The sequence below is a fragment of the Bombina bombina genome, chromosome 4 (genome assembly GCF_027579735.1).
Source record: "Bombina bombina isolate aBomBom1 chromosome 4, aBomBom1.pri, whole genome shotgun sequence".
NCBI lineage: Eukaryota > Metazoa > Chordata > Amphibia > Anura > Bombinatoridae > Bombina > Bombina bombina.
The window spans coordinates 69241675-69265461 of NC_069502.1; positions in this window are offsets into that span (position 1 = coordinate 69241675).

Here is a 23787-nt window from a genome sequence, read left to right on the forward strand (position 1 = left end):
AACACTACACTATCAATAAATTAATTAAATACAATACCTACAAATAAATACAATGAAATAAACTAACTAAAGTACAAAAAATAAAAAAGAACTAAGTTACAAAAAATAAAAAAATATTTACAAACATTAGAAAAATATTACAACAATTTTAAACTAATAAAATAACAAAGCCCCCCAAAATAAAAAAATGCCCTACCCTATTCTAAGATAACAAAGTTCAAAGCTCTTTTACCTTGCCAGCCCTGAAAAGGGCCCATTGCGAGGCATGCCCCAAAGAATTCAGCTCTTTTGCCTGTAAAAAAACCACATACAATACCCCCCCCCAACATTACAACCCACCACCCACATACCACTAATCTAACCCAAACCACCCTTAAATAAACCTAACACTAAGCCCCTGAAGATCTCCCTACCTTGTCTTCACCTCACCGGGTCCTGATCTGTCCAGAAGAGGGTCCGAAGTCTTGATCCAAGCCCAAGTGGGGGGCTGAAGAGTGACGTCCATCTTCGGGCTGAAGTCTGGATCCAAGCGGCGGCTAAAGAACTCCATCATCGGGCTGAAGTCGGAAGTCCATCATCGGGATGAAGTCTTCTATCAAGCCGCATCTTCAATCTCTTTTTCTTCCGGAGCGGAGAGGAGTCATCTTCTTCCAAGCCGACGCGGAACTTCCTCTTCAACCGACGCCTACTCGCCGAATGAAGGTTCCTTTAAATGACGTCATCCAAGATGGCGTCCCTCGAATTCCGATTGGCTGATAGGATTCTATCAGCCAATCGGAATTAAGGTAGGAATATTATGATTGGCTGATGGAATCAGCCAATCAGAATCAAGTTCAATCCGATTGGCTGATCCAATCAGCCATTCAGATTGAGTTCGCATTCTATTGGCTGATCGGAACAGCCAATAGAATGCAAGCTTAATCTGATTGGCTGATTGGATCAGCCAATCAGATTGAACTTGAATCTGATTGGCTGATTCCATCAGCCAATCAGAATTTTTCTACCTTAATTCCGATTGGCTGATAGAATCCTATCAGCCAATCGGAATTCGATTGACGCCATCTTGGATGACGTCCCTTAAAGGAACCTTCATTCTTCAGTTGGACGTCGAACGAAGAGGATGGGTCCGCGCCGGAGGTCTTCAAGATCAGCCGCTCGTCATCCGATGGAACAACATAGAAGATGCGGCTTGGATGAAGATGTTTGCCGGTCCGGATGTCCTCTTCTGCCCGGATAGGATGAAGATTTCTTCCCGAAGATGGACTTCTTCATTTGCCGCTTGGATCCAGACTTCAGCCCGAGGATGGACGTCACTCTTCAGCCCCCTGCTTGGGCTTGGATCAAGACTTTGGACCCTTTTCTGGACCGATCGGTGAACCCGGTGAGGTGAAGACAAGGTAGGAAGATCTTCAGGGGCTTAGTGTTAGGTTTATTTAAGGGGGGTTTGGGTTAGATTAGGGGTATGTGGGTGGTGGGTTGTAATGTTGGGGGGGTATTGTATGTTTTTTTTTTTACAGGCAAAACAGCTGAATTCTTTGGGGCATGCCCCGCAAAGGGCCCTTTTCAGGGCTGGTAAGGTAAAAGAGCTTTGAACGTTTGTAATTTAGAATAGGGTAGGGCATTTTTTTATTTTGGGGGTCTTTGTTATTTTATTAGGGGGCTTAGAGTAGGTGTAATTAGTTTAAAATTGTTGTAATGTTTTTCTAATGTTTGTAAATATTTTTTTATTTTTTGTACTTTAGTTAGATTATTTCATTGTATTTATTTGTAGATATTGTATTTAATTAATTTATTGATAGTGTAGTGTTAGGTTTAATTGTAACTTAGGTTAGGATTTATTTTACAGGTAATTTTGTAATTATTTTAACTATTTTAGCTATTAAATAGTTCTTAACTATTTAATAGCTATTGCACCTGGTTAAAATAAATAAAAGTTACCTGTAAAATAAATATAAATCCTAAAATAGCTATAATATAATTATAATTTATATTGTAGCTATATTAGGATTTATTTTACAGGTAAGTATTTAGCTTTAAATAGGAATAATTTATTTAATAAGAGTTAATTTATTTAGTTAGATTTAAATTATATTTAATTTAGGGGGGTGTTAGTGTTAGGGTTAGACTTAGCTTTAGGGGTTAATACATTTATTAGAATAGTGGTGAGCTCCAGTCGGCAGATTAGGGGTTAATGTTTGAAGTTAGGTGTCGGCGATGTTAGGGAGGGCAGATTAGGGGTTAATACTATTTATTATAGGGTTATTGAGGCAGGAGTGAGGCGGATTAGGGGTTAATAACTTTATTATAATAGCGATGCGGTCCGCTCAGCAGATTAGGGGTTAATAAGTGTAGGCAGGTGGAGGCGACGTTGTGGGGGGCAGATTAGGGGTTAATAAATATAATATAGGGGTCGGCGGTGTTAGGGGCAGCAGATTAGGGGTACATAGGGATAATGTAAGTATCGGCGGTTTACGGAGCGGCAGATTAGAGGTTAAAAAAATATGCAGGTGTCAGCGATAGCGGGGGCGGCAGAATAGGGGTTAATAAGTGTAAGGTTAGGTTTAATTGTAACCCCTGCATATTATTTTTAACCCCTAATCTGCCGCTCCATACACCCCCGCCACCTACATTATCCCTATGTACCCCTAATCTGCTGCCCTAACATCGCCGCCCCCTATATTATATTTATTAACCCCTAATCTGCCGCCCCCAACGTCGCCTCCACCTAACTACACTTATTAACCCCTAATCTGCCGACCGGACTTGAGCGCTACTATAATAAATGTATTAACCCCTAATCCGCCTCACTCCCGCCTCAATAACCCTATAATAAATAGTATTAACCCCTAATCTGCCCTCCCTAACATTGCCAACACCTAACTTCAACTATTAACCCCTAATCTGCCGACAGGAGCTCACCGCTACTCTAATAAATGTATTAACCCCTAAAGCTAAGTCTAACTTTAACCCTAACACCCCCCTAAATTAAATATAATTTAAATCTAACGAAATAAATTAACTCTTATTAAATAAATTATTCCTATTTAAAGCTAAATACTTACCTGTAAAATAAACCCTAATATAGCTACAATATAAATTATAATTTTATTATAGCTATTTTAGGATTAATATTTTTTTTACAGGCAACTTTGTATTTATTTTAACCAGGTACAACAGCTATTAAATAGTTAAGAACTATTTAATAGCTAAAATAGTTAAAATAATTACAAAATTACCTGTAAAATAAATCCTAACCTAAGTTACAATTAAACCTAACACTACACTATCAATAAATAAATTAAATAAAATACCTACAATTACCTACAATTAAACCTAACCCAAAGTCTTCATCCTATCCGGGAAGAAGAGGTGACGTCCAACTGAAGAATGACGGTTCCTTTAAGGGTAGTCATCCAAGATGGCGTCCCTCGAATTCCGATTGGCTAATAGGATTCTATCAACCAATCGGAATTAAGGTAGGAAAATTCTGATTGGCTGATGGAATCAGCCAATCAGAATCAAGTTCAATCCGATTGGCTGATCCGATCAGCCAATCAGATTGAGCTCGCATTCTATTGGACGATAGAATCCTATCAGCCAATCGGAATTCGAGGGACGCCATCTTGGATGACGTCCCTTAAAAAACCCATCATTCTTCAGTTGGACGCCGTCGGAACAAGATTGATGGAGCCGTTCCTCATCGGATGAAGATAGAAGATGCCGCTTGGATCAAGATGGTTGCCGGTCTGGATTGCCTCTTCTTCCCGGATAGGATGAAGACTTTGGAGCCTCTTCTGGACCTCTTCAGCTGCAGGATTATGGATCGCCAGCCCCCGCTTGGGTTGGATGAAGATTTTGGAGCCAGGACCGATCGGTGATACCCGGTGAGGTGAAGATAAGGTAGGAAGATCTTCAGGGGCTTAGTGTTAGGTTTATTTAAGGGGGGTTTGGGTTAGATTAGGGGTATGTGGGTGGTGGGTTGTAATGTTGGGGGGGTATTGTATGTGTTTTTTTACAGGCAAAAGAGCTGAATTTCTTGGGGCATGCCCCGCAAAGGGCCCTGTTCAGGGCTGGTAAGGTAAAAGAGCTTTGAACTTTTTTAATTTAGAATAGGGTAGGGCATTTTTTTATTTTGGGGGGCTTTGTAATTTCATTAGGAGGCTTAGAGTAGGTGTAATTAGTTTAAAATTGTTGTAATATTTTTCTAATGTTTGTAAAAAAAAATTTATTTTTTGTAACTTAGTTCTTTTTTATTTTTTGTACGTTAGTTAGTTTATTTAATTGTAGGTAATTGTAGGTATTTTATTTAATTTATTTATTGATAGTGTAGTGTTGGGTTTAATTGTAACTTAGGTTAGGATTTATTTTACAGGTAATTTTGTAATTATTTTAACTATTTTAGCTATTAAATAGTTCTTAACTATTTAATAGCTATTGTACCTGGTTAAAATAAATAAAAGTTACCTGTAAAATAAATATAAATCCTAAAATAGCTATAATATAATTATAATGTATATTGTAGCTATATTAGGGTTTATTTTACAGGTAAGTATTTAGCTTTAAATAGGAATAAGTTATTTAAAAATAGTTAATTTTTTTCGTTAGATTTAAATTATATTTAATTTAGGGGGGTGTTAGGGTTAGGGTTAGACTTAGCTTTAGGGGTTAATCCATTTATTACAGTAGCGGCGAGATTCGGTCGGCAGATTAGGGGTTAATAATTGAAGTTAGGTGTCGGCGATGTTAGGGAGGGCAGATTAGGGGTTAATACTATTTATTATAGGGTTATTGAGGCGGGAGTGAGGCGGATTAGGGGTTAATAACTTTTTTATAGTAGCGGTGCAGTCCGCTCGGCAGATTAGGGGTTAATAAGTGTAGGCAGGTGGAGGCGACGTTGAGGGGGCAGATTAGGGGTTAATAAATATAATATAGGGGTCGGCGGTGTTAGGGGCAGCAGATATGGGGTACATAAGGATAACGTAGGTAGCGGCGCTTTGCGGTCGGCAGATTAGGGGTTAATTATTGTAGGTAGCTGGCGGCGACATTGTGGGGGGCAGGTTAGGGGTTAATAAATATAATATAGGGGTCGGCGGTGGTTAGGGGCAGCAGATTAGGGGTACATAAGTATAACGTAGGTGGCGGTCGGCAGATTAGGGGTTACAATTTTTTTATCGAGTGGCGCGATGTGGGGGGGCCTCGGTTTAGGGGTACATAGGTAGTTTATGGGTGTTAGTGTACTTTAGAGCACAGTAGTTAAGAGCTTTATAAACTGGCGTTAGCCCAGAAAGCTCTTAACTACTGACTTTTGTTTGCGGCTGGAGTTTTGTCGTTAGATTTCTGACGCTCACTTCAGCCAAGACTCTAAATACCGGCGTTAGAAAGATCCCATTGAAAAGATAGGATACGCAATTGACGTAAGGGGATCTGCGGTATGGAAAAGTCGCGGCTGGAAAGTGAGCGTTAGACCCTTTCCTGACTGACTCCAAATACCAGAGGGCGGTAAAAACCAGCGTTAGGAGCCTCTAACGCTGGTTTTGACGGCTACCGCCCAACTCTAAATCTAGGCCATAGAAAGCTTCAGCCTATGAGAGAGTTAATAGCACGTACCTTTAATAAGAATTATATAATTCTCTCCTCTTCCCGCTATGCTATATAGACCAGAGCTTTACTTATGATGCTGCTAAGAGTTAATTTACCAATCTAGGTGAATCCAAGTAATATCTTTCTAATTTTTAAGGTTTTCCTTTCTTTTTTCTACAGCAACAAGCAAAGTGGACAAATATAGAGCGTGAAGGCCTTTTCCTAAATATCATAGAGATCTAGCCGGTTATATCCTTTCACTGACAGTGCTTAATAGTAGTCAACAATTGCAATGATAATATTAGCGCTTCACATTCTGAAACTTCTTTTGAGTTCACCTAGGAAAAAAGTAATTTGTTGCCAAAACCAAATATGACACAATGTTTTCTTATTTTCAGACAGTTATCTACAATTTAACAATTAATACTCTATGTGTTAATTCCCTTAAGCCATTCTATCTTAAATTTGATACTATATTTTATGTATCAAACAGCCATATAACAATTTACACATGTAAATAAGCAACAGCAGTGTCCTGAGATTTGACCCAGATCCCCCAGAGAGAGATCTCCTTAAGTCAAGGCACAGTACCAGGTTTTTTGGCCGAAGCAGCCCCCCTCACGCAGCACCCATGGGAAAGGGGGCCACTGAGTCCAACCAAAGCTCCTGGCTTAGGGTACCTACACAAGATGTACCGAGCTTTGCTCACCGCCCGTATCCTGCAGACACCAGGCAAACCAATGGCTTTCTCACCGCCTGGTGACACCAGTGGTCAAATACCAGGAAGCAGTGCTGCACCCCCCTCCCTGAGCTCCCATCTATAGGTTCTTAAATATGTAAAATTAGACCATTCCTTCAAAGAGAAAGCCTGAGGGCAGGGAGAGTAAAGGTAAGACCAGCAAAAATTCCGCTTATAAAGCTATACCCGGTCTCAAGTCAGAAGCCTCTATGTGGGTCCGTTAGTCTTTTCAAATTGTGACACAGCATCCACATCCACAAATAGGTTAATAAACTCTCCCAACCACCTCCGTAAGTCATTATGCTGTAGTAGATACAGAGCAGCAGAAGAGGTACACCCCCTTTACACTATGCCCACCGGGGGGGAAGGGGGGGTGAGAAAGTCGAGAATTAGTCCCCAGCAACAAAGGTTAAATAGATATTCTCTGCGTCGCGCAGACAGGACTGGGAGAACAAAAACTAACCGCCGTCTTTCCCCTCTCCTGAAGCGAGATTAATAAGCCGACTTGGTTTTTCGTGGGGCAGCGCCGTGAGCAGCGTGTGGCCCCCCTCGCGCAGCACCCATGGTAGGGGGGAGGGTGGCTGTAGACTAGGCTGTCCCAGTTGCGATGGCAAATTTTTACCGTGGTAGACAGTTAGATGCATGGGGTTCCGGTAGCGTGTATTCTGTGCTAAGCAAACCCTCCCTGGTCTGTGCGTTTAAGCGCGATAGTTCCCCGCCAATGATTTGCAGGGAAAACACGGAGCGAGTGTTCATGCGACCTGACACATACGCTCCTCCCCCGGAACCTCCGACCCTGCCCATTGTCAGATCTTATACATTTTAAGACTCCATATGGGGCTGTGTCAGCAATAAACCTTTCAGTGGCTAACACTGCATCATTCTTGTTTTTCAGAAAATATACAAATACTGCACCAGAATAATAATCAGTGAATAATATTGTGTATCTGAAACCTTCTCTAGCTTGTGGTTCTATAGGACCTGCTAAATCAGTATGTACTAGTTCTAATGTAGCTGTGGCTCGGGTATCAGGTTCTCTGTTCCTACTCTGAACAAATTTTCCCTGAGTGTAAACTTCACAGTTTAAACTAGACTTATCAATCTTACCTTTAATTGTCATTCCTTCTACCACATTTTGTAGTTTTGCAATATCATCATAATTACAGTGACCTAAAATTTCATGCCACATTTGAATATCATAACATCCATGACAACTGTCATCATTTTCAACAAAAGTATTCAGATAGTAAAGTCTACTGTATTTCTGGATCGTGAATTTGGTACCGTTCTTATGAATGAGTTCATTCCTGCCTTGCTGGAAGTTAACTGATGCTCCACTGTTTGTTGCTGTCTCTGCAGAAAAGATGTCTTGAGGATACGTAAGTACGTACAATGCATTCTTCAGTGTCATCTTCATTCGGTTTCCCTCGCTGTCAAGTAGACAAACCTCTGCATCGCCTCTTCTCAGTGCCACGCCTGTTGTCTTTTTCCCATCTGCGAGCTCCATTGTATGTTTCTCCGGTTTAAACGTTGTGTCAAAGTTCTTAAACTTTCCAATATCAGTAATTATATGGAATGTTGCTCCTGTATCAACCATTAGTCCTTTTGGTATTATCCCATCTAGCTGGTTATCTTTAATTTTGAAAGCAAATGAGTGTCTGTCGTCTGCTTCATCTGTTGCTTGCCTGACATTGTCTCTCTTTTTGCTCCTGCAATTTGCATCTTTGTGTGTTGGGCTCTTGCAATAGCTACACCACAATGATTGACCTTTATTTGTATTGTTTGAACACTCTCTGGCCCTGTGTCTCTTTTTGCCGCAATTGTAACACACAATGTTAGAGTCATTTCTCACTTTAAATCTTGAAGTTGTGTTACTCACTTTTAAAACATTATCTTCATTTTTACTAGTGCGGTATTTTTCAGTATCCTCAAAACTTCTCAACTGCGTTTTAAACTCTGCAAAAGTTACTTTTCCATCACCCTGTGTAATGTGTATGTCAAACGGTTTAAATGATTCAGGCAAACCTTTCAAAATCATTGCAATCAACAATCCGTCACTTAATGTTTTTCCCGCATTTCTCAGTGCTGTAATGACTGTCTCTGCATGTATAATATAGTCTGTCACACTCTCATTTACAGTTTTCTGAAGAGATGTTAGTTCAGTGTATAAACTAATTATGCAGGGCTTTCGTTTACCTGCATAATAGTCTCTCAATATTTGAAGAGCCTTTCTTCCATCATCAGCTGCTTCTCTCATAATCAGAGACAAACGTTTATCATCTAAACACTGAATTAATTCAGCATAAGCTTCCTCATTCTTACTGTGATCTTCATCCTCCTCTTCAGTGTCTGCAGGCATAAGCTTCCTCATTCTTACTGTGATCTTCATCCTCCTCTTCAGTGTCTGCAGGCACACTCAAGATGGTTTCTTTCAGCTTCAGCAATCTCAGATGTCCCAAGAACTTAGTCTCCCAAAGTTCATAATTCTTTTCATCTCCATCAAAGCAAAGTCTGCTCCATCGGTTTCCTGCATCCCTCCTGGGCCCATAACCTGTTGCCATTCTGTTATTATTAGGGTAGGATAACCGGATATATAAATTATTTTCTATAAAGATGGAGGAAAAATCACACAGGCACTTCTTGCTTCTATGTCTTTTATTTTTCCTACACTGCTTCTGCTTCCTGTGTCAGGAGGAAGGAGGAGGTAACAACATAAAATAAACTTTATTTACACTTCTGTTAACATACAATCGCCTAGATTTAGAGTTTTGTCAGGTAAAAAGCCGCGTAGCTAACGCTGCTTTTTTTCCCAACGCACACTTCCAATAACTCTGGTATTTAGAGTTGTCTGAGGGGCTGCGTTGAGCTTAACTTAGCTCCACTTCAACCCTCAATACCAGCGGATGGAAGACCTCTTCTTTGCCGCTTAGATCAAGACTTCGCCCGAATGGAGGACCTCTTCTTTGCCGCTTAGATCAAGACTTCTACCGGATGGAGGACATTTTCTTGCTCCGCTTGGATGAAGAATTCGGCTCGGCTGGGTGAAGACGACTCAAGGTAGGGAGATCTTCAGGGGGTTAGTGATAGGTTTTTTTAAGGGGGGTTTGGGTGGGTTAGAGTAGGTGTATGTGGGTGGTGGGTTGTAATGTTGGGGGGGTATTGTATTTTTATTTTCAGGCAAAAGAACTGATTACATTGGGGCAAGGCCCCGCAAAAAGCCCTTTTAAGGGCTGGTAAAAGAGCTAATTACTTTTGTATTTTAGAATAGGGTAGGGAATTTTTTATTTTGGGGGGCTTTTTTATTTTATTAGGGGGCTTAGATTAGGTGTAATTATTTTAAACTGCTTGTAATTCTTTTTTATTTTTTGTAATTTAGTGTTTGTTTTTTTGTATTATCGAATAGTTTATTTAATTGTATTTAATTGTAGGTAATTTATTTAATTAATTTAATAATAGTGTAGTGTTAGGTTTAATTGTAACTTAGGTTAGGATTTATTTTACAGGTACTTTTGTACTTATTTTAACTAGGTAGCTATTAAATAGTAACTATTTAATAGCTATTGTACCTAGTTAAAATAAATACATAGTTGCCTGTAAAATAAATATAAATCCTAAAATAGCTACACTGTAACTATTAGTTGTATTGTAGGTATATTAGGGTTTATTTTATAGGTAATTATTTAGTTTTACATAGGAATAATTTAGTTAATTTTAGGAATATTATTTCGTTTAATTTAAATTATATTTATGTTAGGGGGGTGTAAGGGTAAGGGTTAGAGTTAGGTTTAGGGGTTAATACATTTATTATAGTGGCGGCGAGGTCAAGTTGGCAGATTAGGTGTTAATAAGTGTAGTAACGTAGCGGCGACGTTGGGGGGGGCAGATTAGGGGTTAATAAATATAATATAGGGGTCGGCGATGTTAGGGGCATCAGATTAGGGGTTATAGGGATAATGTAGGTGGCGGCGGTGTCAGGTCGTTAGATTAGGGGTTAAAAAAATATTTTATAGTGGTGACGATGTGGGGGGTGCCTCAGTTTAGGGGTACATAGGTAGTTTACCCATAAAGCTCTTAACTACTGACTTTTTTGTTGTTAGGAGTCTTGTCGGTAGAGGCTCTACCGCTCACTTCTCCTAAGACTCCAAATACCAGCGTTAGGCAGATCCCATTGAAAATATAGGATACGCAATTGGCGTAAGGGGATCTGCGGTAGCCTAGAATCGCGGTAGGGAAGTGAGCAGTAGACCTGTACCTACCTGACTCTAAATACCAGTGGGCGGCCAAAAGCAGCGTTAGGAGCTCTAGCTTGGTGGCGATATGACGAACAATTCAAATTGCATTGCATCCAAATGTGTTGGGATGATAGGGATATGGGCATATGGCTCGAGATCATGACACCTTTGAGATCGGGGCAGTCCTTTCAAGTCGGGGAGGCCTCCACGAGTGGGGGCACTGGTGCCGGTACCGCTGTCTCAATGCAAAATGGTTTGTGCTTTCAGTTTAATGAGAGCCAATGCCGATTCGGGTCGTCCTGTAAATATAAACATGAGTGCTCGGGCTGTGGAGCTTTGCACTCTTTCACAAAATGTTTTAAAAAGGGCAGATCAGGGGTCAGAGCAGGAGAGGTGGCTGTTTTGGGGCTAGATGTTGGTGAACGTAGTAAAGATGGCACCTTGGCTAAGGCGATACGCCAAGGTCCGGGGAAAGTGAAGGATGCGGAATTGTTGTTGTCTGGGTTTAGTTCTGGGTTTCGGATTCCGTTTGTTGAGATGGCGAGTTTGCGGGTTTCTAAGAATTTGATTTTGGCTAGGGAACATCCGGGAATTGTAAGGGAGAAGTGGTATGAAGGAAGAGGCGTTGGGAAGGATGGGTGGCCCCTTTCGTGCGTTGCCGTTAAAGAACTTAAGGTTGTCTCCTTTGGGAGTTGTGCCAAAAAAGGTTCCTGGGCAATTCCACATGATACACCATTTATCTATCTGAAAGGGGCTTCCATCAATGATGGGATTGATGTGGGGTTGTCAGCAGTGATGTCGCAAATAGTTCGCCGACGAATAGTTCCCGGCGAACATAGCATGTTCGCGTTCGCCACTGCGGGCGAACATATGCGATGTTCGATCTGCCCCCTATTCGTCATCATTGAGTAAACTTTGACCCTGTATCTCACAGTCTGCAGACACATTCCAGCCAATCAGCAGCAGACCCTCCCTCCCAGACCCTCCCAGCTCCTGAACAGCAGCCATTTTAGATTCATTCGGAAGCTGCATTGTTAGTGAGAGGAGGGACAGTGTAGCTGCTGGTGATTTAATAGGGAAATTGATAGCTAGGCTAGTGTATTCAGTGTCCACTACAGTCCTGAAGGACTCATCTGATCTCTGCTGTAAGCACAGCACCCCAAAAAGCCCTTTTTTTCCCCTGTGAAATCTAATTGCAGTTGCCTGCCTGCCAAGCCACTTGCCAGTGCCACCACTCATATCTGGTGTAACAGTAGTGTAAATTTAAAAAAAAAAAACTTTTTGGACTGTGAAACATCAGTCTGCTAGTGTAATCTAATTGCAGTTGCCTACCTGCCAGCATGTGTGCCAGGTCCACTTGCCCAGTGCCACCACTCATATCTGGTGTAACAGTAGTGTAAATTTAAAAAAAAAAAACTTTTTTGACTGTTAAACATCAGTCTGCTAGTGTAATTTAATTGCAGTTGCCTGACTGCCAGTGTGTGTGCCAGGCCCACTTACCCAGTGCCACACCACTCATATCTGGTGTAACAGTAGTGTAAATTTAAAAAAAAAACTTTTTTGACTGTGAAACATCAGTCTGCTAGTGTAATCTAATTGCAGTTGCCTGCCTGCCAGCAAGTGTGCAAGGCCCACTTACCCAGTGCCACACCACTCATATCTGGTGTAACAGTAGTGTAAATTTAAAAAAAAAACTTTTTTGACTGTGAAACATCAGTCTGCTAGTGTAATCTAATTGCAGTTGCCTGCCTGCCAGCAAGTGTGCAAGGCCCACTTGCCCAGTGCCACCACTCATATCTGGTGTAACAGTAGTGTAAATTAAAAAAAAAAACTTTTTTTGACTGTGAAACATCAGTCTGCTAGTGTAATCTAATTGCAGTTGCCTACCTGCCAGCATGTGTGCCAGGCCCACTTGCCCAGTGCCACCACTCATATCTGGTGTAACAGTAGTGTAAATTTAAAAAAAAAAAACTTTTTTGACTGTGAAACATCAGTCTGCTAGTGTAATCTAATTGCAGTTGCCTGCCTGCCAGTGTGTGTGCCAGGCCCACTTACCCAGTGCCACACCACTCATATCTGGTGTAACAGTAGTGTAAATTTAAAAAAAAAAACTTTTTTGACTGTGAAACATCAGTCTGCTAGTGTAATCTAATTGCAGTTGCCTACCTGCCAGCATGTGTGCGAGGCCCACTTGCCCAGTGCCACCACTCATATCTGGTGTAACAGTAGTGTAAATTTAAAAAAAAGCCTTTTTTTCCCCTGTGTAATCTAATTGCAATTGCCTGCCTGCCAAGCCACTTGCCAGTGCCACCACTCATATCTGGTGTAACAGTAGTGTAAATTAAAAAAAAAAAAAACCCTTTTTTGACTGTGAAACATCAGTCTGCTAGTGTAATCTAATTGCAGTTGCCTACCTGCCAGCATGTGTTCCAGGCCCACTTGCCCAGTGCCACCACTCATATCTGGTGTAACAGTAGTGTAAATTTAAAAAAAAAAAACTTTTTTGACTGTGAAACATCAGTCTGCTAGTGTAATCTAATTGCAGTTGCCTACCTGCCAGAGTGTGTGCCAGGCCCACTTGCCCAGTGCCACCACTCATATCTGGTGTAACAGTAGTGTAAATTTAAAAAAAAAAATTGTTTTGACTTTGAAACATCAGTCTGCTTCTGTAATCTAATTGCAGTTGCCTGCCTGCCAGCGTGTGTGCCAGGCCCACTTGCCCAGTTCCACCACTCATATCTGGTGTAACAGTAGTGTAAATTTAAAAAAAAAAAACTTTTTTGACTGTGAAACATCAGTCTGCTAGTGTAATCTAATTGCAGTTGCCTACCTGCCAGAGTGTGTGCCAGGCTCACTTGCCCAGTGCCACCACTCATATCTGGTGTAACAGTAGTGTAAATTTTAAAAAAAAAATTGTTTTGACTGTGAAACATCAGTCTGCTTCTGTAATCTAATTGCAGTTGCCTGCCTGCCAGCGTGTGTGCCAGGCCCACTTGCCCAGTTCCACCACTCATATCTGGTGTAACAGTAGTGTAAATTTAAAAAAAAAAAAAACTTTTTCGACTGTGAAACATTAGTCTGCTTGTGTAATCTAATTGCAGTTGCCTGCCTGCCAGCATGTGTGCCAGGCTCACAGCATATACTGTGCCCACTTTCCCAGTGCCCCCACTCATATCTGGTGTAACAGTAGTGTAAATTAAAAAAAAACTTTTTTGACTGTGAAACATTAGTCTGCTTGTGTAATCTAATTGCAGTTGCCTGCCAGCGTGTGTGCCAGGCCCACTTGCCCAGTGCCACCACTCATATCTGGTGTAACAGTAGTGTAAATTTAAAAAAAAAAAAACTTTTTTGACTTTGAAACATCAGTCTGCTAGTGTAATCTAATTGCAGTTGCCTGCCTGCTAGCGTGTGTGCCAGGCTCACAGCGTATACTGTGCCCACTTGCCCAGTGCCCCACTCATATCTGGTGTAACAGTAGTGTAAATTAAAAAAAATAACTTTTTTGACTTTGAAACATCAGTCTGCTAGTGTAATCAAATTGCAGTTTTCTGCTTGCTAGCGTGTGTGCCAGGCCTACTTGCCCAGTGCCACCACTCATATCTGGTGTAACAGTAGTGTAAATTTAAAAAAATAAAACATTTTTGACTGTGAAACATCAGTCTGCTTGTGTAATCTAATTGCAGTTGCCTGCCTGCCAGCGTGTGTGCCAGGCTCACAGCATATACTGTGCCCACTTGCCCAGTGCCACCACTCATATCTGGTGTAACAGTAGTGTAAATTTAAAAACAAAAAACTTTTTGGACTGTGAAACATCAGTCTGCTTTTTTGTGTCAGGCTTGCAGCGTATACTGGGCCCACTTGCCCAGTGCCACCACTCATATCTTGTTTAATAGTAGTGTAAGTGTACATTTAAAAACAAAAAAAATGTTTTGGAATGTGAAACATCAGTCTGCTTTTTTGTTTCAGGCTCACAGCTTATACTGGGCCCACTTGCCCAGTGCCACCACTCATATCTTGTTTAATAGTAGTGTAAGTGTACATTTAAAAACAAAAAAAAAACTTTTTGGACTGTGAAACATCAGTCTGCTTTTTTGTTTCAGGCTCACAGCTTATACTGGGTCCACTCGCCCAGTGCCACCACTCATATCTTGTTTAATAGTAGTGTAAGTGTACATTTAAAAAAAAATGACAGGCAGAGGCAGGCCACCCCACAGGTGGCGTCATGGTTGTGGTGCTGTGATTCCCTTTGGCACTAGAACAATGCCCAGTGTTCAGAGGCCACGTCCCATGAACTTGAAAAGTTCTGAGGAGGACATAGTTGACTTTATAACACAGGACACCCAATCTTCTATAGCTTACTCTCCGAACCTTGACGCACCATCCTCCTCCAGCTTATCTTCGGGCACCTCTCAAGTTATCACTCGCCCGTCTGCCACCACCACCAACACTAGCACCACACCCGCTTCACTTGATCTGTCAGAGCAGTTTTTTACACATCAGTTGGAAGAAATGAGTGATGCGCAACCATCATTGACAGAGGATGTAGATAACAGTCATATGTCTCAGTCAGGCAGCATTACAGACATGGACGTACGGTGTGATGATGATGATGATGTTGTACCCGCTGCTGCTTCCTTTGTTGATTTGTCAGATACAAGTGAAGCGGTTGATGATGACTATGCGTAAGTGGATGTCACGTGGGTGCCGGCTAGAAGAGAAGAAGAACAGGGGGAAAGTTCAGATGGGGAGACAGAGAGGAGGAGGAGGAGACGAGTTGGAAGCAGGGGGAGGTCTTCGCAAGGAGCTAGTGGCACAGTCAGACAGCATGCATCGACACCCGGGGTCAGCCAGACAGCAAGCCAATCAACGCATGCTGTTGCCACCACCAAAATGCTGTCATCGCAGAGCTCAGCAGTGTGGCATTTTTTTTGTGTGTCTGCCTTTGACAACAGCGATGCCATTTGCAACCTGTGCCAAAAGAGTCGTGGGAAGTCCAACACCCACCTAGGTACAACTGCTTTGCGAAGGCACATGATCGCACATCACAAACGCCTATGGGATCAACACATGAGTAGAAGCAGCACACATAGTCAAAGCCGCCATCCTCTTCCTGGTTCAGCATCTTCAGCCACGTCAACCACTGCTGTCTTCCTTGCCCCCTCTCAACCATCCGCCACTCCGTCTCTCTTCCGGAGAAGTTCATGCTCATCTGCCCACAATCAGGTGTCTGTCAAGGACATGTTTGAGCTTAAGAAGCCAATGTCACAAAGTCACCCACCCCCTTGCCCGGTTTCTGACAGCTGGCTTGTCTGAACTGTTAGCCCACCAGCTTTTATCATACAAGCTGGTGGAGTCTGAGGTGTTCAAAAAATTTGTAGCTATTGGGACACCGCAGTGGAAGGTACCTGGACGAAATTTCTTTGCACAAAAGGCAATCCCCAATCTGTACTCAATTGTCCGAAATGAAGTAATGGTATATCTGGCACACAGTGTTGGGGCAAAGGTCCATATGACCATTGATAGCTGGTTTGCAAAGCATGATCAGGGCAGGTATATCACCTACACTGCGCATTGGGTAAACCTGCTGATGGATGCCAAGCATGGAATGCATGGCTCTTCAGAGGAGGAATTGGTGACACCGCCACGACTTGCAGGCAGGCCTGCTGCCACCTCCTCTACTCCTCCTACTCCATCCTCTTCCTTAACCTCCTCGGCTGAGTCCTCTTCTGCTGCTGTGTCTTGCTCCACATCAACGGCACCCCCCAGCTCCGCAGGTACTATTCCACATCCCGGATATGGCAGTGTCACGCCTTCTTGGGGTTGACTTGCCTGAAAGCAGAGAGTCACACCGGACCAGCACTCCTGTCCGCCCTGAACGCACAGGTGGATCAGTGGCTGACTCCACACCAACTGGAGATCGGCAAAGTGGTTTCTGACAATGGAAGTAATTTGGTGGTGGCATTGAAATTGGGCAAGTTGAAACATGTGCCGTGCATGGCACATGTGTGTAATCTGATCTACAACGTTTTGTGCATAAGTACCCAGGCTTTCAGGATGTCCTGAAGCAGGCCAGGAAGGTGTGTGGCCATTTGAGGCGTTCCTACACGGCCATGGCGCACTTTTCCGATATCCAGTGGTGAAACAACATGCCAGTGAGGCGCTTGATTTGCGACAGCCCGACACGTTGGAATTCAACACTCCTAATGTTCGAACGCCTGCTCCAACAAGAAAAAGCCATTAACGAGTATTTGTATGACCGGGGTGCTAGGACAGCCTCTACGGAGCTGGGAATTTTTTTGCCATGTTACTGGGCGCTCATGCGCAATGCCTGTAGGCTCATGTGTCCTTTTGTGGAGGTGACAAACCTAGTCAGTCGCACCGAAGGCACCATCAGCGACATCATACCATTTGTTTTCTTCCTGGAGCGTGCCCTGCGAAGAGTGCTGGATCAGGCCATAGATGAGCGTGAAGAGGAAGAGTTGTGGTCACCATCACCACCAGAAACAGCCTTATCAGCATCGCTTGCTGGACCAGCGGCAACGCTGGAAGAGGATTGTGAGGAAGAGGAGTCAGAGGAGGAATGTGGCTTTGAGGAGGAGGAGGAAGACCAACCACAACAGGCATCCCAGGGTGCTCGTTGTCACCTATCTGGTACCTGTGGTGTTGTACGTGGCTGGGGGAAAGAAGATACCTTCAGTGAGATCACTGAGGACGAGGAACGGGACATGAGTAGCTCGGCATCCAACCTTGTGCAAATGGGGTCTTTCATGCTGTTGTGCCTGTTGAGGGACCCTTGTATAAAAAAGCTGAAGGAGAATGACCTGTACTGGGTGTCCACGCTACTAGACCCCCGGTATAAGCATAAAGTGCCTGAAATGTTACCGAATTACCACAAGTCGGAAAGGATGCAGCAGTTTCAAAATAAATTAAAAAGTACGCTTTACACAGTGTATAAGGGTGATGTCACAGCATAAAGGGAATCTTACAGGGGAAGAGGTGAAAGTAATCCTACGACTCCCACGACCATGCCGGCAAGCACAAGATGCTTTACAGACATGTTGTTGATGGAGGACATGCAGAGCTTTTTAACTCCTATGCATAGCCACAGCCCTTCAGGGTCCACCCCCAGAGAACGACTCGACCGACAGGTAGCAGACTACCTCGCCTTAACTGCAGATCTCGACACTCAGAGGAGCGATGAACCCCTTGACTACTGGGTGTGCAGGCTTGACCTGTGGCCAGTGTTCCCTGTAAAGCCAGTTTTGTGTGCGGCCCAGCAGTGAAACAGTTAATTAGAGCAATTAGCAAACACTGTGCAATGTAGACTGCAAGGTGTGGTTCCATTATTAACTGTTTTATTGCTGGGCCACACACAAAACTGGCCTTAGAGGGAACAGTGCCTGTGGCCTGAGCTATCTCAATTTGTGATAGAACTTCTGGCCTGCCCCGCTTCAAGTGTCCTGTCAGAAAGGACCTTCAGTGCAGCAGGAGGTATTGTCACTGAGAAGAGAAGTCGCCTAGGTCAAAAAAGTCTAGATTACCTCACCTTTATTAAGATGAATGAGGGATGGATCCCGAAGGGACTAACATTGGGCGATACATTCGAGTAAAAAAGGCCTGATGAGATGAGCTGCCTTGGGCTAAAAATGGTCCACACGGTGCTGTATTTTATCTTCGAATGCCGGATGACTTTCGTGACTTATCCGCCACCAACTAGGGTTCAAGCCGCAATGTTTTAGGGCACTTTCTGCCTGGGAAACAAACATCAATTTTTCTGGCCGCTGCTACAGCAGCAGCTGCAACAGTACCTAATTTTTCAGTCATGTGTACATGCCTAATTTTTCTGGCCCCTGGTGCAGCACTGTGGCTTCAAAAAACAAACAAATAAAAAAGGCACATAACAGAGATTAAACTGATAGGAATAGTACTACTTAACACACCACTCCTATCTGGTGGCACATTAGATTGCACGAGCAGTGCCCCAAATTTGAAGTAGGAGGACTGACCAAGCATCTTTTTCCATCTCCCGGTTCCTAAAATCCATGCCATATACACGTCCCCTGATAGGGGACGGAACAGGGATTAAACTGATAGGAATAGTACTACTTAACACACCTTATAATAATGCAGAGAGAGGCAACGCAGAGAGAGGAGTCTGAAGAAGAGGAGTCAGAGGAGGAAGGTGGCTTTGAGGAGGTGGAAGACCAAACACAGCAGGCTTCCTAGGGGGCTTGTTTTCACCTTTCGGGGACCCTTGGTGTTGTATGTGGCTGGTTGGAGGAAGAGACCTTCAATGACATCAGTGAGGACAAGGAACGGGACATGGCTAGCTTGGTATCCAACCTTGTGCAAATGGGGAGTTTGCGGTTGTGCAAATGGACTGTTTGCTGTTGTTTGTGGTGCGTTAAAGGGACAGTCTAGGCCAAAATAAACTTTCATGATTCAGATAGAGCATGTAATTTTAAACAATTTTCCAATTTACTTTTATCACCAATTTTGCTTTGTTCTCTTGGTATTCTTAGTTGAAAGCTTAACCTAGGCGGTTCATGTGCTAATTTCTTAGACCTTGAAGCCCACCTCTTTCAGATTACATTTTAACAGTTTTTCGCCACTAGAGGGTATTAGTTCACGTATTTCATATAGAAAACACAGTGCTCGTGCACGAGAAATGATCTGGGAGCAGGCACTGATTGGCTAGACTGCAAGTCTGTCAAAAGAACTGAAAAAAGGGGCAGTTTTTAGAGGCTTAGATACAAGATAATCACAGAGGTTTAAAGTTTATTATTATAAATGTGTTAGTTATGCAAAACTGGGAAATGGGTAATAAAGGGATTATCTATCTTTTAAAACAATAAAAATTCTGGTGTAGACTGTCCCTTTAAACGGGGAGTTTGGTCTGTCACTGTGAAGCGGGCGAAACCCTTAGACTACCTGATCGATACATCATACCTGATGTTTTAAAGCACGTTATTCCAAACAATTTAGGAATGTTAGGTGATGTATGCCCTTTATGGCTTAAAACCAGACTCTGCATCAACTATGAAATTTTCCATGGGAGTTTTGCCATGGATCCCCCTCCGGCATGCCACAGTCCAGGTGTTAGTCCCCTTGAAACAACTTTTCCATCACTATTGTGGCCAGAAAGAGTCCCTGTGGGTTTTAAAATTTGCCTGCCCATTGAAGTCAATGGGAGTTCGCCCGGTTCACCCGTTCGCAAACTTTTGGGGAAGTTCGTTGTTCGCAAACCCAAATTTTTAGGTTCGCGACATCACTAGTTGTCAGTGGTTACCTATGCGTCTTTTGATAAGGCGGTGGCTTTTGTTTGCGAGGCTGGGGTAGGAGCTCTCATGGCTAAGGTGGATGTGAAGATGGCTTTCCGCCTCCTTTCCGGTACATCCCTCATGGATGTTGGGGTGTTTGTTTGAGGAGGAATATTTTGTGGACCTTTGCCTCCCTATGGGATGCTCCATATCTTGTTCCTTCTTCGAGAAGTTTAGCTGTTTCGTCGAATGGGTGGTTCAGCAGCGTTCAGGTTTGTCATCTGTGGTCCATTATTTGGATGGTTTCCTGTTCATTGGCCCAGGTGATTCTGGGGTTTGTAGGGAACTGATGAGACATTTTGAGGAGGTGGTGGTGGAATTCGGGATCCCGATTGCTGGGGATAAGACTGAGGGTTTGTGCATTTCCCTGAGTTTTCTGGGGATTCAGATTGACTCCTGCTTGTTGAAATGTTTCCCTTCCGCAGGAGAAGGTGTTGGATTTGGAAGCTGTGCTTTAAGGGGCAGGTTCAAGGCAGAAATTTAAATTGAGAGAATTGCAATCAATTTTGGGAAAGCTTAATTTTGCTTCTAAGATAATTCCCATTGGGAGTGTTTTTTGCCGGAGATTGGCTTTGGCGACGATTGGGGTAAAAGAGCCCTTTCATCACAGGAGGGTTACTAAGCAGCTCAGGGAGGATTTTAAGTTGTGGTTCAGTTTTCTTCAGAGTTTCAATTGCCAGTCTTTGATCCAACAAGTGGGTTTCCGTGAGACGGATGTTAACTCATTCACTGATGTGGCTGGGGCTCTGGGATTTGGGGCCTATTTAGGTGGCCGATGGTGTGCTGATTCCTAGCCACCAACATAGATTGAGGCAGGTTTAACAAAAAACTTGGTTTTCCTGGAACTTTTTCCATTGCTGGTGGCGATGTCCATCTGGGCTGACCTGCTGAGCAATCGGAGAGTCACGTTTCACTCTGATTACATGGGGGTGGTGATGGCTTTTAATAACCTCTCGGATTCTTCTCCAGTGATTTATCTGCTGCGCTTGTTTGTTTTGGAGTTTTGCGGTGTAACGTGTTGTTCAGGGCTGTGCATGTTCCTGGGAGTAAGAATGACATTGCTGATACTCTCTCCCATGGGAGCGGTTCAGGTCGTTGGTCCGGATGCTCTGGAAGAAGGGGAGCGTTGTCCTTTGGAGCTGTGGAGGGCGGCATTTCTGAAGTGATGAAAATGGTGAGGGGTGCTCTGGTAGACAGTACTTGGAGGGCGTATAGGCAGGTTTGGTTTGAGTGGCATAGTTATCTAGTACAGTGGGGATTACAATTTTCAGTGCAAGGTTTGAGTGTGGCTTTGGTACGCTGGGTGTCTATTTGGCATGAGGAGAAGGTTTCTAGGGCATTGGTTAGACAGCGGTTATCGGCTTTGGCCTTTTTATGTCAATTACTGGGTTAGGAAGACATTACAAAGTCTTTTGTGGTTTGAATGGCGGGTAGGAGTCAGAAATGGAAGGATGGCAGGAGGCCGGTTGTTTTTGCAGTTCTTTTAAAAGTGGTTGGGGTGCTCCTGAAGGTTTGTTCAAGTAATTATGAGGTTTTTCTGTTTCGCACAGCAATTGTTCTTTCATTTTTTGTGGCTTTCCGCATTTTTGAGATTGTGGCTAAGAACAGGCGGGATCTTGGGGGTGTTCAGATGTCGGATGTAGTTATTGAAGATGAGCAGGTTTTCATTTGTTTACAAAAATCTAAGCCGGATCAGCAGGGCAAGGACCAACTGATCTGTCTGCGGGCCATTGGTGGGGGGGATTGTTGCTCAGCGGGTGCTTTGCAGAAATTTATTAAGTGTGCGACCCGCAGTTGGGGGGCCTTTGTTACGGCATGCGTATTGGGATTCTTTATCCAAGTTTCAATTTGTGGCAATATTTCGTAAGGCATTGGAAATTTTGGGTCTACCAGTGATTGAATTTAGTTTCCATTCCTTAGGGGCGGCCACTGAAGAGCGAATGTTGGGAATGTGTGATGCGAGCATTAAGGGGATTGGGAGGTGGTTTTCGGGTCAGTTTAGATCTTATGTGCATCAGCATTTGGTGTTGTAACAGGTTTTTCCTGTTTCTGTTGTTTTGTAGATTCGTTCGTTTGTTGGGTTGTTGGGCATTTCTTTATTTATTGGGTGAGGAGAGCTGCTGGTGTCAAGGACAATGGGTGTCAACTGGGTTTTGCTGCTGAGGAGGTAACCATGCGTTGGTTGGGTGTTAGAGGCATGAGGTGGGACCAGGTGCTTTTAGAGGTAATTGACTTGGCGAAATTGTTTTGCCCTCCGGGGATTCTGGTGATACATGCTGGTGGGAATGATTTAGGGTATGTGAGTCAGAATGATCTTATTGATAGGTTGAAGAATGATTTTGGGAGGCTGTTTCCATAGCTATATATAGTTTGGTCGGATATTATTCCAAGGCTAAATTGGAGGGCTGCCTGGGACAATAAGAAGTTGGATGGAGTGAAGAAGGTTAATAGAGTGATGAGTAATTTTGTGAGGCATCATGGGGGGTTGCCATTCGGCATGTAAAATTTGATGGGGAATCTGGGCGCTGTTTTTTCAGGGAGGATGGGGTTCATTTAAACGAAGTTGGACTTCACTTATTTAACTTTAATTTGCAGGAAGGGGTTTTAAAGGCAGTTGGGTTTTGCGGGGCCTTGGTCCATGCCTGTGAACGAATGTTTGCCTGTGTTTGAGGATAATTTCTGAAGTGGGTACCTCCTGGTGGGTCAGGAGAGGTTTGAATAGAGGTTTAGGATAGCACTTAGGCAAGTGTTACTGGGTAAGTATTGTGGGTTTAAAAGAGGTTAATGTTATATTTGTACAGTTGTTATTTATTTGTTGTAGCTAATAAAATAGCTGCAGCCTTTATAACCCAAGTTAATTGTGTAGTTGTCCGTTATTTATCTCAAAGGTTTAAGGGTGGAAGGTGTTGCCTAATTATGGGGTCAAGGCAGCCCTGAATGTAAAGTATAGGAAGTAAGGGCCTTTAACCCCAAGTAAGGCAGACTGCAACATTGTATAGTGTTTTAAGGTGAAGGGGAGGTGTTGGTGGTAAAGGCTACTTAAGAAGAGGTTTCAGGAAGTGAAGACCTCTTCATTCTGGACCAGCAAGTTGGAAGAAGCTCCCGCCCTCCCTCCCTGAGAATTTCTTCTGGGGATCAGAACTGTTGGCGGAATGCTTGCCTGTGTTCGAGGATAATTTCTGAAGTGGGTACCTCCTGGTGGGTCAGGAGAGGTTTGAATAGAGGTTTGGGATAGCACTTAGGGAAGTGGTTAATGTTAAAAGAGGTTAATGTTATATTTATACAGTTGTTATTTATTTGTTGTAGCTAATAAAATAGCTGCAGCCTTTATAACCCAAGTTAATTGTGTAGTTGTCCGTTATTTACTCAAAGGTTTAAGGGTGTAAGGTATTGCCTAATTATGGGGTCACAAGTATTTCATCCTGCCTGGGTCAGAATTCAGTCTACACCAAAATCACTATTAAAGGGACAGTCTACACCAGAATTTTTATTGTTTTAAAAGATAAATAATCCCTTTATAACACATTCCCTAGTTTTGCATAACCAACACAGTTATATTTATATACTTTTTACCTCTGTGATTATCTTGTATCTAAGCCACTGCAAACTGCCCCTTTATTTCAGTTCTTTTGACAGACTTGCAGTTTAGCCAATCAGTGCTGGCTCCCAGGTAACTTCACGTGCATGAGCATAGTGTTATCCATATGAAACACATGAACTAACACCCTCTAGGGGTAAAAAACTGTTAAAATGAATTCTGAAAAGAGGCGGCCTTCAAGGTCTAAGAAATTAGCATATGAGGTTAAGCTTTCAACTAAGAATACCAAGAGAACAAAGCAAAATTGGTGATAAAAGTAAATTGGAAAATTGTTTAAAATTACATGCCCTATCTGAATCATGAAAGTTTATTTTGGAC